This window comes from Lycorma delicatula, chromosome 1, assembly GCF_047948215.1.
Source record: "Lycorma delicatula isolate Av1 chromosome 1, ASM4794821v1, whole genome shotgun sequence".
NCBI classification, from domain to species: domain Eukaryota; kingdom Metazoa; phylum Arthropoda; class Insecta; order Hemiptera; family Fulgoridae; genus Lycorma; species Lycorma delicatula.
In genome coordinates this window covers 120256-136869 of record NC_134455.1, presented here as the reverse complement: position 1 = coordinate 136869, position 16614 = coordinate 120256, and positions in this window count along the sequence as shown.

Sequence of the window (16614 nt, the reverse complement as noted above, 5' to 3'; positions counted from 1 at the left end):
GAATAGATAAATGTAAAGAAATATACTTAAACTATACAGAAAAATTACCTTATATTTAATACCTAGATAAATAAATTTCTTATTTGTATTTAGATAGATCTGGTTAAATGTAACTAGAAAGTATATGTAACATAAAAATTACTATTAGTAATGTAATAATAATTAAAATAATTAAGATGGGCTTTTTTTATAATAAAAGAATTTTTACCTTAATATAAGGTGGACCCAATAATTTTCTAAATCAAGGTTTCTGTATTGCGCGATAGAATCTTTAAATCGTTAGGATGAAATATTTCATTGCATCATAAAAAAAAAATGATTTACTGCCTTTCGGCAGGATTAAGTCATCAGTCATAGTTCTTCTATTGTATTCTAAAAAAAAAATGTACTCATTATATGAAATAACTGAAAGGGTTTACCGCAAATAAATCATCACTTTTATAGATGGCAAACCATCTGCCTTACAAAGGACTTCAAAATAATCTAATTTTTTTGGTTATAAGAAGCTTAATTACATTAACATACGTACCTCTCCGCAATGCTATTGTATAATAATGCATTATGAATTGAAATAAAGCTTAATAAATCGTTTTTAAAGTTTTATTATTAAAGGCTTTGTTTAATTTTATAAGTAATTATAATAAATATCTATTGTCTCCTCTATACCAGTTTTTAGTGTATATCCCAGCTCATAATGGAATTCATATAAACAAAGAGGTATTTACAGGATGATGTCGTTTTTCATAGTTATTTTTTTAATAAATTATTATTTTTATTTTTTTTAATAACAGGAGACAGCTAATAAACTGACGGCAGATTTTTATAATAAGAGTTGAGTCGGCTATAAAGCTAAACTACAACACTACATAACAGTAATTTGCCCAGAAGCCTTTATACGCAAGCGACTGTTTAGGAAAATTTAATGCAAGAAATCTTTTAAAAGAATCTTAAGGAACATTTTTAGACTCAAAAGGACAGAGGAATGTCAGACGGTAAATTCTAACAAAGAAATTCACCAAGAAATGAAAAGTTTAGAAACTGAAATGAGCAAAAAAAGAATAACTTTTTGTCATCTTTATAGAATGAGTGACAATAGACTTACAAAACAATTATTTTAATTTTGTAAAGATAAAAAACCAAAATAGGGTGGCTCTGGGAAGTAATCAAAGATTTGGAAAAATTAAATAAAAATTGGAAAAAAATAATAAATAGAATAGAGATTCGAAAAAACAATTGAGGATTTCAAATTAAAACCGTCAACCTCCGTGGCAGGGTGGTAGCGTTTCGACCTTTCATCTAGAGGTCCCGGGTTCGAATTCCGGTCTGGCATGACATCTTTCATACGCCACATAATTCCATTTCCGTATCTCACATATAAGCTTCAAGCTTACGTGACGTGATCGTTAAGAAAAAACCTAGATGGAAAGGAAAAACTAAAGAACAGCTCCAGAAAATTAGAGAAAAATAAAAAGAAGCACTCTTGAATAGAAAGAAAAAGTACTGGAAACAACAGGAAGAAGATGAAGAAATAGGAGATGCAACGAGATCTAAAAAGGTGTAATCAAAGAAGAAGTAATAATTTTCATGCTTATCGATTCAAAGCCGGAAAACGTGTTTATATACATAAATAAATTTAAATTCCGCTTTTCCGACACATTTATTAGGCAACATTTGAATGAAGAAGTAACTGTGTAATTTATTCAGTTTCTAAATGTCAAATATTCGGAGCATCTCATATGATTCCCACGAATATTTAAAAAGTTAAACGCATGCATTTGTCGTGAATAATATTTTCAACAATTATGATTTCTTTTAATAGATATATAACAATAAAATATATATTTTTTTTTAATATTACTGTAATTTAATTTTTCTTTTATCAAGGAATTTATTATTTTTTATTTAGAGCTTATTAATATAAATTTAATTAATTATTGTAATTATTAATATTTCTTTCAATAAAATTAATAAAATAAAATGAGTTCAGTTTATTTCAATAATCAAAGACAATTAACAAGCATATCACCCAAACACGATACCGTCCTTTCTGATTTAGTTACGTAAAAGAAATTGGTAGTTTCCAAACATCTAATTGAACTAAAATAAAGGGGTACTTTTATAAGAAAAAAGACTTCAAAAATTGAAAAAAAAAATAGGTCCAAAATTATATTTTTACTAGGTTATTATTTATTTATTTTAAAAACAAATGTTAAAATATTGAAGTAAAATGTAATTCCTGTAGTAGACAGATTGTTATTCGTTAAAAAGGGATAGTAAGTATTTGTTAACTAAATCTGCTGTCAGTAGTTAAGAACAGGTAATACAGGTACCATCCTATATTCTGATAAAATCATTTATCCTCTGATAGATCATTTTCCAGCATGATCGGTAACTTCACACTTTTCTCTAGCAGTTGTACAAGGTGACTTGACGTGGTAGACCTATCGACTGATCTCCAAGGACGCCTGACTTAACACCTCTGGACTACTACTTGTGAGGCCATTTGAAATCATTAGCATAAGAACAAAAGTGTAGAGATGGTTAGCGTTTAGAATTCTCAGTGTGTTACAACTAATATAAAACGATCTTGTTGAAATACGAAAAGGCACCAAAAACACGGTGCAGTAGAGTAATGTATCCGCTGTGGCGGAGGACATTTTAAGCAATTTACTTAATTACTTCTAAGTCTGTTTTATTTTTTGCGTTTCTATTTATTATTTTATTAAAATATTTACGTATTTTGTGTTATAATACTGAAAATTTTGTTACGTTAATATCCAGTTAAAATCTGCTACATTCTGATATGTTTTGTTTAAAATAAAATTCAAAATTCTTATTTTTTTATTTAGTTTCTGGGAATTTTATTCGTACCATTCATACCTATTTTACAAAGATATTTCAGGCCAAACACAAAATAGTATGTTTTAGGACCCCAAGCTTTTATATTTTACCCCAGATTTCTTAAAAACGACTAAAAATACAGTTCTGAACCTACTTTTTTCAAATTTTCAAGCCAGATTTCATAGAAACTTATTCTTTAATTTTGGTCCCGATAAGAACAGTCTGGTTTAATTTTACTGAAGGCGCTAAAATCAGAGCGAAATGTTTCGCCAGCTGACACTCGTTAACGAAGATTTTCCGGACGTATGTTTATACAAACGTTCTTAGTTTTCATTACTAGAACATGTCTTGAAAATCGCTACATTTTTCGTGAATAACTCTGTATTTATATACCGAGTGATTCAGAAGCAAAGGGAAGTAATTTTGGAAAAACGTTCATACATACGTATGTCCGAAAACGCTTTTTTATCGAGTGACAGATAGCGAAAAATTTCGCCGAAATATTATTCTCCTGGTGAAATGAGTTAATGAAATTAATTTCGAAGCGTAACAGTTAATACTGATTGACAAACTAATTTTTCAAAGGTGTAAATTTATTGTACTAAATACTGCTGTTTTTAATTTTTAAAATTCACAACATTTTTCTGCTGTTTTATTTCGTTTTTAAAAATAAAAGTTGATCCTTTTTTTTGTTTTTAATGGACATTATTAATCAATTTTCTTAGAATTAAATTTTCTATAAGTTTTCATAATAAAAATTTACGGATTTATTAGGGTTTAACAAAATACTTTTAACTTAAAGAAACACGTTTTTGTCGTATAATATTTTATTGGATATCATATATACTACGGGAGATACAGTTCTGGGCTTGTTTTGTTTAATTTTACAGGTCAAAAAACATAATAAACCGTATATTTTATCCCTTTCATAACGCCTTAAAAATTTCAGTACAACCTCATTTCATCGGATTAACTGAGATTTTTCTTTTTCCGTTTAGCTTCTGGAACCACCGTAAGGTATTACTTCCGAGAATGATATGTGGGAATGTAAATGACGTGTAGTCTTTGTACAACAATTTCAGCCGAGGAGCAATTCGTTGGTCGTGTAAACTATACGCATTAAGTAATGCCGGAACACCGATTATTAATAATCACTTCCTTTATTTATTTTCAAAATTTGCACTTCATTAATTAAACGCTGCAATAAGTTATAATAATTTATGTTTTTAGTTAAGTTCACATTTTAAATATATATATTAAATATGTCTAGCTAGAACAATAAAAATTTAGCGATGTTGCTAATACATCTTAAAGGAAAGTAAATTTGTATAATTAATTTTAACAATAATAAACATTAGCTGGTTCGTTAACAAATAAGAAGATGAAAGGAGATTTTTACATTAAGCAAAAGGGACAAAGAAAAAAAATGAAACTGAACAGTCTTGTAGTTTCAGTTCGACCATTCCTTCTTTCTTTTTTCTGTTTAGCCTCCGGTAACTATCGTTTAGATAATACTTCAGAGGATGAATGAGGATGATATGTATGAGTGTGAATGAAGTGTAGTCTTGTACATTCTCAGTTCGACCGTACCTGAGAAGTGTAGTTAATTGAAACCCAACCGCCAAAGAACATCGGTAACCACGATCTAGTATTCAAATCCGTGTAAAAATAACTGGCTTTACTAGGACTTGAACGCTGGAACTCTCGACTTCCAAATCGGCTGATTTGGGAAGACGCATTCACCAGTAGACCAACCCGGTTTCAGTTCAACCATTCCTGGTCGAACTGAAACTGTACAAAACTACACTTCATTTACACTCATACATATCATCCTCTGAACTATTTGAACGGTAATTACCGGAGGCTAAACAGGAAAAAGAAGAAAGGTCGACCGTTCCTGAGATGTGTGTGGTTAATTGAAACCAAACCGCCAAAAACATCGGTATCCACGATCTAGTATTCAAATCCGTATAAAAGTAACTGCCTTTACTAGAATTTGAACCTTAGAACTCTCCACTTGGAAATTAGCTGATTTGCCATGACGAGTTAACCATTAAACCCGCCAGGTTGGCTGGGTTAACCGAGATCGGGGCGAAATTTTCCGCTAGTCGTAACTAGATAACAAAGCGTTTTCGGTCAAAGCTCTCCAATCAATTTCCAAATTATTTCCTTTTCCTTCTGAATCAGATGACCGTATCGAAACATTTAAATAATTAATAAAAAAATACAATCTATTTTTATTAATTACAAGTATTTTCATAAAAGAATAAATCTAAAACGGTTTATAAATAGAATAAAAACATTTCAGTTTATTGCTACTTTAACGCGTATCTCAGTAAGTCTAAACAGTACAACAGTTTTGCGGTGTAATTTATAATTAGGTTTTACGTAGTAAAATTAATTTTGCATTCATAAATTATTTAGTAATGTGCAATTGCTTTACGTATGTACTCGTTAAACATTGCAAAATAATATTGAGCTACAAACTAAGTGAAGCTAAAATTAAAACAAAACACTCCAGTCGTGCTACTTTCTCATTTACCAAACGTTGAACGGTAATATCAAACTACTATGTCAACCTTTACTCGTTTTGGATCGAGGTATAATCATTTTGTATACGCATACTTATTTTGTGTAATATACTTATACATTTATACATTTTTATTACACTTATACATTTTGTGTAATATACTTATGTTCACTGATGTTAAAACGGGAGGGGCTATTTATTTAGTGTGAGAGTTTAGCAAGAGATTATGTAAACCTACATAATTAATAATCAATACGCGAATCAAAAAACATTGGTTCAAAAGTTTTTAAAAATTGAAAATATACGGTAACATGTTAAAGTGTATATACTAAACTACAATTTTGGGTCGTTTAAATAGAAAATAACCGTTAAAAATTGTTTAATTTTTAATTTCTTTGCATTTCTTTCTTCTTTTCCTGTTCTTTCGGTTGTTTCCCTTACTTTTTTCATTTTTCCTGAGAGTGCTTGTTTTTTCTCTTCTGTAAATTTTCTGGAGCAGTTCTTCGATTTTTTCTTTTCATCTCGTAGTTTGAAATCCTCCATTGTTTTTCAAAACTCTATTCTATCTATTATTTTTTTTTTTTTCAACTTATATTTAGTTTTTCGAAATCTTTATTTAATTCCTGGAGTAACGTATTTTTTTTTTGTTTTTTAAAAGTTAAACAGTTTTTCTGTGAATCTATTGTCATTAATTTTATAAATACGGCCAAAAAAACCTCGTGTGATAACATTTGAAAACTATTCCAAATCTGATATTTCATTTCAGTTTCAAACAAATATATTAACGATTTAAAAAAAAACTGAAATAGCTTTTTACTTCCTTGTAGGAACTAAAGGAAGTATTGTGAACATCCCTGACTAGTTTGAACATAAATGAACATCCATTTTGACTAGTTTCGGCGTGACGTCAGTACGTAGTACGTATTTATCTCGCATAACTAAAAAACGATTAGCCGTAGGATGTTTATATTTTATATGTAGGACGGTTGTAACGTGTAGCTGTGCACTTCCCTTTTTGATTGCAATCGACTTGACCGAAAAAGTCCCAAATCCAAAGAATTTGGATTTTTATCTTTTTCTTAACTGCAGTAATAAGACCTCATTCACAGTTTTTCAACGATATGTCATTAGCGGTGCTTATTTTTATTGGTTATTGCCTAAAAAAATTTTAATTACTGAAATATTTGGATCTTATAAGGGGAAGAAGGCACATCGGTTCGAATTCAACTTCATCTCCTTTTTTTTAATTTAAATATATAGATTCATTAATAATTATTAGCCTCCGACTATAAAAAAAAAACACTACAGTAAATAATATTCAATAATAACAATAAAAAAAAATAAGAAAAAATATCAGTAGTTATTAATGAAATGAAAAAAAATGTGTATATTTAATTTAATAGGCGTCTTAAGGAAGTCTGCGGTGTCCAAATTAGATTTTTTTTTTTTTTTTTTTTTTTTTTTTATATGGGATGGTGATGAATTGAAAACTTTACTCAAATTAATAAATTTAATATTTTGGGAAAAGTAAATCAATTACACCAAGTCAATATGTTAAAAAAAACCAAAATTTTTTAAAAAGTAACAAATTTTCAATTAGTTTTTTTTTATTTTTTAAGAAAAGAAGACTGAATTATATTATTTTCAATAGAAATATGTAAGTTAAATAAAACACTGACAAGATACCTTTCCACCGATCAAGTTAACTTCTTAAAATGTAGTCGACCACAAACACCGTAACACATTTTACGATTAAGTAAAACCGTTTCATGAGAAAAAATTTAAAAGTAAACAGTCGTGTTAAAAAATACAATGATAAATATAAAAAGGATATTTTCCCCGGAAACCTAAAAAACATCAAGAAATATAAAAATGTGAAGAACTTCTTTCTAACTGTAAGCAATTCTTTCTCTTTTCTATTTACTCGAATAACAAATAAGATTAAAGTATTTTAAAATCGCACTGGGAACCACAGCTTAATGAAATTATTATTTTTATTAATATATTTATGTATTTAAGATAAATTTTATCGACCGGCTGGCTAGAATGAATCGTAAAATTACAAATCAATACGCGAGTTTTAAGAAATCACTGAATCGGTTAACCTAAGTAGGTGAATTTTAGAAGGTACGTTGTTTTTATAACGTAGACTAAGGAAGAATTTTGAAAGAAAGCGGGGAAAATTAATATTTAGACTTTACTTTAAAAACAACGCGTATTTTATCATTTTCATAAAACTAATTTGGCAAGTGGAAAACGCGGGTCAAATTTTTTAACGGAAATTCTATATCTAAGGAACTGAACGTGTTACCGTCGTGAAAATTAGTAATTAGACGCTTCTTTAAATGTTAAAAATATAACTTTTTTACAAATTAAAAAAAATCTTATTTGAGAGTGGAATGTTTTTCATCAAACTATATTACAGTCATAAAAATAGGCATTTGAACATCTCTTTGTAAAAAAGGGCACACGTTTCACCATTTTTCATAATTTAATTTGAGGGGCGATGAGATACATGAAAATGTTGTATGAAAATCCTAAATCTCAACCGTATGTGGTTGAATGAATAATGATTGTATACTAGAAGAAGACTGCGGTTGTCCAGACATAACCGAGCGGGGCCAAGGGAAGTTGTGTTTATTCTGCGAATACCTCTTATACCAGTAGAATATCTTTTTGTATTCAAAAGACTTCAGTTTCCCGTAAAGCTGTGTTTCTTAATGTTTCAATTAATAAGACCCAGGGGCAGATTCTGAAGATGGTAGGAAGTAACTTAACGGAATGTGATTGCTTCTCTCATGGACAGTTTTTAAAGAACAAGGGTAATTAAACCAGATATATATTATAAATCATCAGAAATCTTTTACAAAAATAAAACAATATAATATTAAAAAAAACCTTTTGTTAGAGGATTATTCATAAGTTCAATAATTAATTAAATTTATATTAATTATGATTTGAAAAAATAAATACCTTGATTAATAATAGCTTGAAGAAATTAAAGAATTAGTTATTTTTAATCGATTTTTTTTATATTAGAAAGAATAAGTTTAAAAAGAAGAATTTAGAACTTAGAATCAGAAACGGAAAAATTAAATTATAAACTCCGACAACCAACAGCTGCAAGCGAACTATAATTATAGGCTGCGGTTAAGTTATACAGTAACACTCTAAAAACATAAAAGTTAAGATATTCTACGGTAACATTTGTAACAAGGAGAACAGAAGGGAAATATTTGATCGTGTTAAAAGGAAAAGGGCGAGAAACGCAGTGACACAACACATTTAAAATGAGCGAAATTAGATTATTTTATAAGCCTTATTAAATTTTCCTTTATTGAAATATCGTACATATAATTTGAAATTTTTATTAAATTTGCTAAACAAACAAATAAAAATTTAATTTCTTTACCCTTTTATGATTTTATTAGTATATACTTTTACCCTCAGAAAAAAGTTTTCCTTTATTTTTTCTTCAAAATTTGTCCTTATGAAAAGTTTTAACAGCTAGCGATTTCGTATTACGTTAAAAAATTGAACTATATAAAAAAAAAACAAAAAAAACTGTTAAGATTTTGTTTCATTTTCTACCTATTTGTAAACTCATTATAATTTAAAAGTTAGTGTTGCCTGTTTCAAGCAGATACTCATGAGACACAATATCTGCAGTTGGAGTTTTCCCGTGCGGAAGATGCTACAGTAAACGAACGACAGAATCAACATGGATTTTGTCCTAAGTGATTTCATTACGTCATATGCCGCTCTGTTTACCTTGATTGTAACACCGCAATTATCAGCATCATATCCCGTAAGAGATAAAAATAAAAAAAAATCAACATACATGGCATTTATAGACCTACAAAAGACATTCGATAACGTAGACCGGAATAAAATGTTCAACATTTAAAAAAAAATTAGGATTCAAATACAGAGATAAAAGGATTGCTAACATTTAAAGGAACCAAACAGCAATAGTAATAATTGAAAAACATAAGAAAGAAGCCGTAATAAGAAAGGGAGTCCGACAAGGATGTTCCCTATCTCCGTTATTTTTTAATCTTTATATAAAACTAGCAGTTAATAATGTTAAAGAACAATTTAGATCCGGAGTAACAGTAAAAGGTGAAAAGATAAAGATGCTACGATTTTGTGATGATATGGTAATTCTAGCCGAGAGTAAAAACGATTTAGAAGAAACAATGAACGGCATGGATGAAGTCCTACGCAAGAACTACCGCGTGAAAATAAACGAGAACAAAACGAAAGCAATGAAATGTAGTAGAAATAAAGAAGATGGACCACTGAAAGTAAAAATAGGAAGGGAAAAGATTATGGAGGTCGAAGAATTTTGTTATTTGTGAAGTAGAATTAATGGATGAAACAGGAGCGATATAAAATGCCGAATAGCACAGGCGAAACGAAAGACCCCATGGCCGGTCAGGAATTGTGTCAGCCAGAATTCCAATCGGCCAAACTTCCTCACGGCCTGCGGCTCAATGTGCGTCCACCTCCCTTTCGTGAACGCATCGTATCTGGCTTGCCAATCCCTGTAGACAGTTGTGTTGGCATCGTTCTTAGATACACCATGATAAGTTTGCACACGAGTCGCCACCAGCTAGTTGGTCATTTAAACCAGCTGAAATACACTCGCGGTTGTTAAAACTAGCTGAAATACACTCGCGGTTGTTAAAACGGTATGGTAAAAAGTACATTGACGTGAAAATTATAATAAGTCAGTCGATCGAATAGTTTAAATCTAAGTATCACCGATTTTCATCGTAGTGGAAGTTTCAACTGAGTTTTGAAAAATAGTATTAATAATTTTATTCGCAAAATAAGATGCAAAAAGATTTAGGAAATCATTGAAATTTGTAGAGGAAGTATCGCACTGCTCATTTCATTATGATTAGATTAATTAATGCAAAACGTGTTCGAGATGAGTTCCGAGTCGAGCGACTGAAAATCACAAAGAACACCAGAATTTACATTTGTAAGGAATTTAAACGTCGTTTTTACCGGAAAGTAGTACTTTTTTAGATCCTATTATAACTTAAGGTGAAACTTAGATACGTCAACGTATCGAATGCAAACATCCGAGTTCATCCACCAGAATACATTTTAAACGCGTCAACCGGTAAAGTGATAATAATGGTGTTTTGGGACTATAAAGGTCCAATTTATTGCGATTATTTAGAAGAAAAATGTACAATAAAGAAGAAGTACTGCTGTGACTCGCTAAAAAATAAAGGGAAATCCTCAATAAGGAGGAAATGTCCTAGTTCTCTCTCAAAATGTGTAATTCTTGTTATGAACATCGAATACGAATATTTTACAGAAAAAAATGTAAGCGTAATACTATTATAATCCATCATTGTATTTTCCTTAGTCTAAAACAATTGTTCTTAATAAAACTAAAATCCAATTTAATTAAAACGTAACTAAATAAGTAATTCAAAGATTATATTTTATAAAAATTTATTTAAAAAAAATTAAATAATTTTAAAAGATAACATCTATTATTAGGGAATAGTAGTACACTAGATTAAAAATTGTTTTTATAAGAAAAAAATTAATAAAATAATCATTAAAACAATCAATTATGATCTAGAGCGATGATTCTCTCTACCTTTTTAGCTCCACGACACCCATAAATTAAAAAAAAAATATGATGATTATTTCATGACCCTAAACCTAACCCTAAGAGACCTAGTTAAACTATTTAGCTGCTCTGATTGTGACAGGTATGAACATGCATGTATGAAGTGTACAAACATTAATAATTTACAGGTTCGAATTTCACGTGTACGTGTTCTTTGTAAATTGGTCTGTGGGAGCGTCATGTTCGTACGATACACTTGAACATTTGTTCTCAGCAGTATAAAAGAAGCGTAAAGGATTGCAGAACGTCAGTTAAATTTTCAAAGTTTTTAAAAGCGTAGTTTCATTGAGAATAATAATAACTGAGGTTTTTAGGGTGCGGTTAAACGATGTAACTGTTGTTTTTTTTTTCAATTAGATTTTTATGCAAAACGGATACATTTTTGAATAAATGAAATGAGCCATCTACATCTACTGAATAGATTGGTAAAAAGACAAGATTTTACAATGACAGTTTCTTAAATTACGACTTTAGCTCATTGAATGTATAGGGACAGTGCATTGTTTGCTTTCAAGTCCTCTGCGATGAAAGCATCAAGTCATCAAAATTAATTCGACACTTGAAATGCAAACATTTGGGTTATAAACGCGAGAAATGGTCGTCTTTTGTCTTATCGACAAATCATTTCGTGCAAAAATTCGTGTTATCCATCCACGGCTTGCTTTAAAATCAACTTTATTCAGTGATTTAGCTATTTCACGAGCATATGATTGAAACATTTCTGTCGTGACAGCATAACCGCATTTCCTTTTTTCCATAACAAAGTCGTACAATTTTTTTTCTATGTCTGTGTATTTTGGTTTTAAGCCACGAAAAGCCCTTTTATTACCAGTGCCTTTCATCAGAAGTTGTTTCTTCTTACGCCAGTCTCGAATGCAGCTTTCATATACGTCAAATTTTCTTCCTGCCGCCCGATTTCCAATTTTTTCAGCCTCTTCCATAAGCGCAGTTTTTCAGTTATTGTAAAAGATCGTAGACGCTGTCCTTTTGTACTCATTTTAATGCCGTAATTAAAATAAATCACCGTATTAAACTTTACAAGATAAACTAAACAGATAAAATGCACATAACCGTCGACATGCACAAACAATACTATGACTATGGCGAATCGACAAGACGACGATGGGTAACTATTACTGTAACTGTAGTGTCATTAGAACCGGATGCAACCTATACAGAATGAATAAGATTTATAAAAATACCGTAACTTCGTTCCTATCGATAATATGAACAGGATGTTAATAATTACGGATGTATTCTGTATAAGCACATCCGGTATTGATAAACGAAAGTCTAATGTAAGTATATTAATGCGATTGAATTTAGGTACTTCTAAGAAAACATTTACTTTACATAAATTATCCTGGCTAAAGGCTATGTTTCAAATAAGCCCCGCACCCTTATTTTTTCTCTCCAATTCAAAGAAAAAACGTGCGTGGGTACTCGGCTAAATACGGTAATTGAAACGACATAGTATTAGGTGCTTTCTAACAATATAGTATCAAGGCGAATCGATAATATGGTTGCTTATGTTCGCGATCAGGTAATTCAGCAAGTGATTTCAATTGAATTTTTTAGTATTTAATTTAATCGATCAACAAATATTTCTCAGTTCTCACATGCTTTGGCTTGCTCGTCAAATATGAGACTGACTTAATCGACTGTCAATATGAAAGTTTAGTCGCAGAAGCATTGAAAATATTAATTTCTTTCACCACGTGTCACCTCTGTGAAAAAGGTTTTTCGTCTACGGTTGCGCTTAAAACTAAATATAGGAATCGTCTTTTATAACTGAAATCAATTTGCTTTTGTGTTTTCTTAATATAAATCCACGTATGGAAATAAATTTAAATGAAAAATAAACGTAACCATCTCATTAATTTATTTCCTTTATATGTTTACTTATTAATATACGTACACATAAAATGTTTACAGTAAATGATTTTTTTTCTCATAAAATAATTTCATTATTGTCTACGTGTAAAGTTGTAGGCTAATTTCGCGACCTCCCCAGATTGAGAAACCTCCCCGTATAGAGACAATTTTTATTATGTTTTTTTATAATATATTTTGAAATTTATACAATTGTTTTACCTACAAGTGACAGTTTGTCCGTACAACAATAAGCTGTCTGGGAGGGTTGATATCTTGATTAACAAAATACTCGTTGATTTTTTTACATTACGGAGCACTTGATTGATGGATGCTTTACCATCGAGAAATATTTGACCGAAAATATATTTAACTGAAGAAAATTTGACTTGAGGGGATTTTTTTTCGAAAGAAAAAAAATATTTTTTGAATTATTTTACTTAGATATCCAATTAACTTATTAACTAACAATCATTATTAACCTTATAACTTAAACTAAACTAGTAACTCTATTAATTTCAACTTAACCTAACCTAACTATACCTCATTAACTACAATTGTAACAAACTTTTTTTTTGTCTTCAATCATTTGACTGGTTTGATGCAGCTCTCCAAGATTCCCTATCTAGTGCTAGTCGTTTCATTTCAGTATACCCTCTACATCCTACATCCCTAACAATTTGTTTTACATATTCCGAACGTGGCCTGCCTACACAATTTTTTCCTTTTACCTGTCCTTCCAATATTAAAGCGACTATTCCAGGATGCCTTAGTATGTGGCCTATAAGTCTGTCTCTTCTTTTAACTATATTTTTCCAAATGCTTCTTTCTTCATCTATTTGTCGCAATACCTGTTCATTTGTCACTTTATCCACCAATCTGATTTTTAACATTCTCCTATAGCACCACATTTCAAAAACTTCTAATCTTTTCTTCTCAGATACTCCGATCGTCCAAGTTTCACTTCCATATAAAGCGGCGCTCCAAACATATACTTTCAAAAATCTTTTCCTGACATTTAAATTAAGTTTTGATGTAAACAAATTATATTTCTTACTGAAGGCTCGTTTCGCTTGCGCTATTCGGCATTTTATATCGCTCCTGCTTCGTCCATCTTTAGTAATTCTACTTCCCAAATAACAAAATTCTTCTTCCTCCATAACCTTTTCTCCTCCTATTTTCACATTCAGCGGTCCATCTTTGTTATTTCTACTACATTTCATTACTTTTGTTTTGTTCCTGTTTATTTTCATGAGATAGTTCTTACGTAGGACTTTATCTATGCCGTTCATTGTTTCTTCTAAATCCATTTTACTCTCTTCTTGTTCATTATGAACCCTACTCCTGCCTGCCCATTATTTGAAGTTGAGTTAATTAATCTAAAATCACCTGACCAAAAGTCGCCTTCCTCTTCCCACCGAACCTCACTAATTCCTACTACATCTACATTTATCCTATTCATTCCCCTTTTTAAATTTTCTAGCCTACCAACCTTTTTTAAACTTCTAACATTCCACGCTCCGACTAGTAGAATGTTATTTTTAATTTTCTGGTGACCCCTTCCTTAGTAGTATAAGTATTAGTTCATTTACTACGGTTACAGGCAGCATAGTGCCTTTATATTATATTTTTAATTTTTTTTTTATTCTTGTAATGCGATTAAAATATGTGATGGTAATTCCCATGCAGTTTTTTCTCGGGAGTACCTAATTTCTCTTCACCTAAAAGAAACTGTGTCAGAACTAGATATATATTAGAAATTTAAGTAATTTTACTAGTTTTTAAGTACAATTAACAATTAAGTTATTACTAGGAAATTTTGTATGAAACTATAATGTAGCTATGAAATACGTAAAAAAGAAGAGGGGAAAAAAATAAGTAAGTAAATATTTTACCTAACTTTCAGTCCAATCGGCTTAAATTTCGGAATTTTAAACAACTTATTGAGTATTTTTGTTGTACTAAAATTCAGTTTTCTTCGACCGCTAAACAAAAATTCGAAATAGTAAAAAAACCACAGACAAAAATGTTTGAGTTATTTTCGAATAGCCAATCCGAAGATATTAACAAAAATACAGGTTAACATACGTACGTACATACACATCTTCCAAAATTTCTATAAAGTTTTTGTGTTTTGTACTAATAGGGTTCCAAAAATCGATGTTTGCAACAACCCCGGAACCAAAAGCTTTATCTCTGTATTTTCAATTTTACGAAAAACTGCAATAACCGAGAAAGTAAATATGTAAAGAACTAAAAAAAAAATTCGTTTATTTTGTTTTTATTACTACCATTTTCAATGTTACATTTGTACTTTAACGAAGAAAATAAAGTGGATGAAATAATATACAAAACATGTTAATTTTTGTACTTATATTACAAGATGAAAATAAATAAAAAATAACCCTTTCGGCATATCGGAAGGCGGAGGTAGATTTCATCGGTTCTAATTAGAAAATAAAAAAGATTTCCACTTTAAAGATAAGAAAAACTTCAAATTTACTCGATACGACAATAGTCGATTGTTAAAAAAAGTTTCACATGTTTAGTGTACAACAACCTCCATCTTCTTACAATTCCAGCAATATTATGGCCATCCCTTGCCGTAAGGGTTGGTCATATCAAAAATTGATTCAGAGAAATGTTTTAGGTAATGCTTAGAGGACTAACGACCACTTTAAATCGATTCGATACTGTGCCTATCGATCCATCAGGTTGAGAGTTCCAGCGTTCAAGTCCTACTAAAAGCAGTTACTTTTATACGGATTTGAATACTAAATCGTGGATACCGGTCTTTGGTAGTCGGGTTTCAATTTACCACACATCTCAGGAACGATCGAACTGAAACTGTTCAAGACTACACTTCATCTACACTCATACATATCATCCTCATTTATCCTCAGAAGTAATACCTGAACGGTAATTGCCGGAGGAGGTTAAACAGGAAATAGATGAATATACTGTGCCTATTACGGCAGGTATGATTTTTTGTCTTCGAAATCCAACTTTTTCCACCCCCTGACCCGGTGGTTGGTGATATTAAAAAACTTTACTTAGATAGGTTTTATGCCCTTATCCAAAGAATTATAGGAACTAAATATAAAGGAACTTTATATTTTTCTTAATAAGAAAGTTATAGCGATATTTTGTTTTTTAGAAAAAGTCCCCCATTTCCACCCCCCCCCCCCCCATGGTTCGATTTTTCTCTTTAAAGAACTCGCCCGAGTTTTTGGAACGTTATATTTTATGTATCGGTTAGAAAGTGATTAGTGCAAAATTACGGCGGTTATCGTGTCCGCAAGAAAGTGATATATATATGAACTTTTGAACCGACAGTGATTTTGGTGTCTGAGGAATGTGAAACGTTTAGATATGTCGAAATTTTCTGGAAGTCGAATCACGATACCTATTACAATAGGTAGACTTCTTACGAAATCTACCTAATATAAAATTAAAATAAAATATTACGGAAACATTTACGTATTTCAAACAACGAAAAGATCTTGACGTAATTTTTTATCTCAAAAAGTTTTCTTATGATGTGATACATTCTATTCTACATGACATTACATAGATTTGATTATTTATCTACTAAATTTGCATAAAAAGAGTGAAAGTAAAACGGGCTTATAAACCGTTTCATTACAATTTTGTATATAGCAATGTCAAAATAAAAATATTTCTTAAAATAATTATTTACGGAAGTATTTTT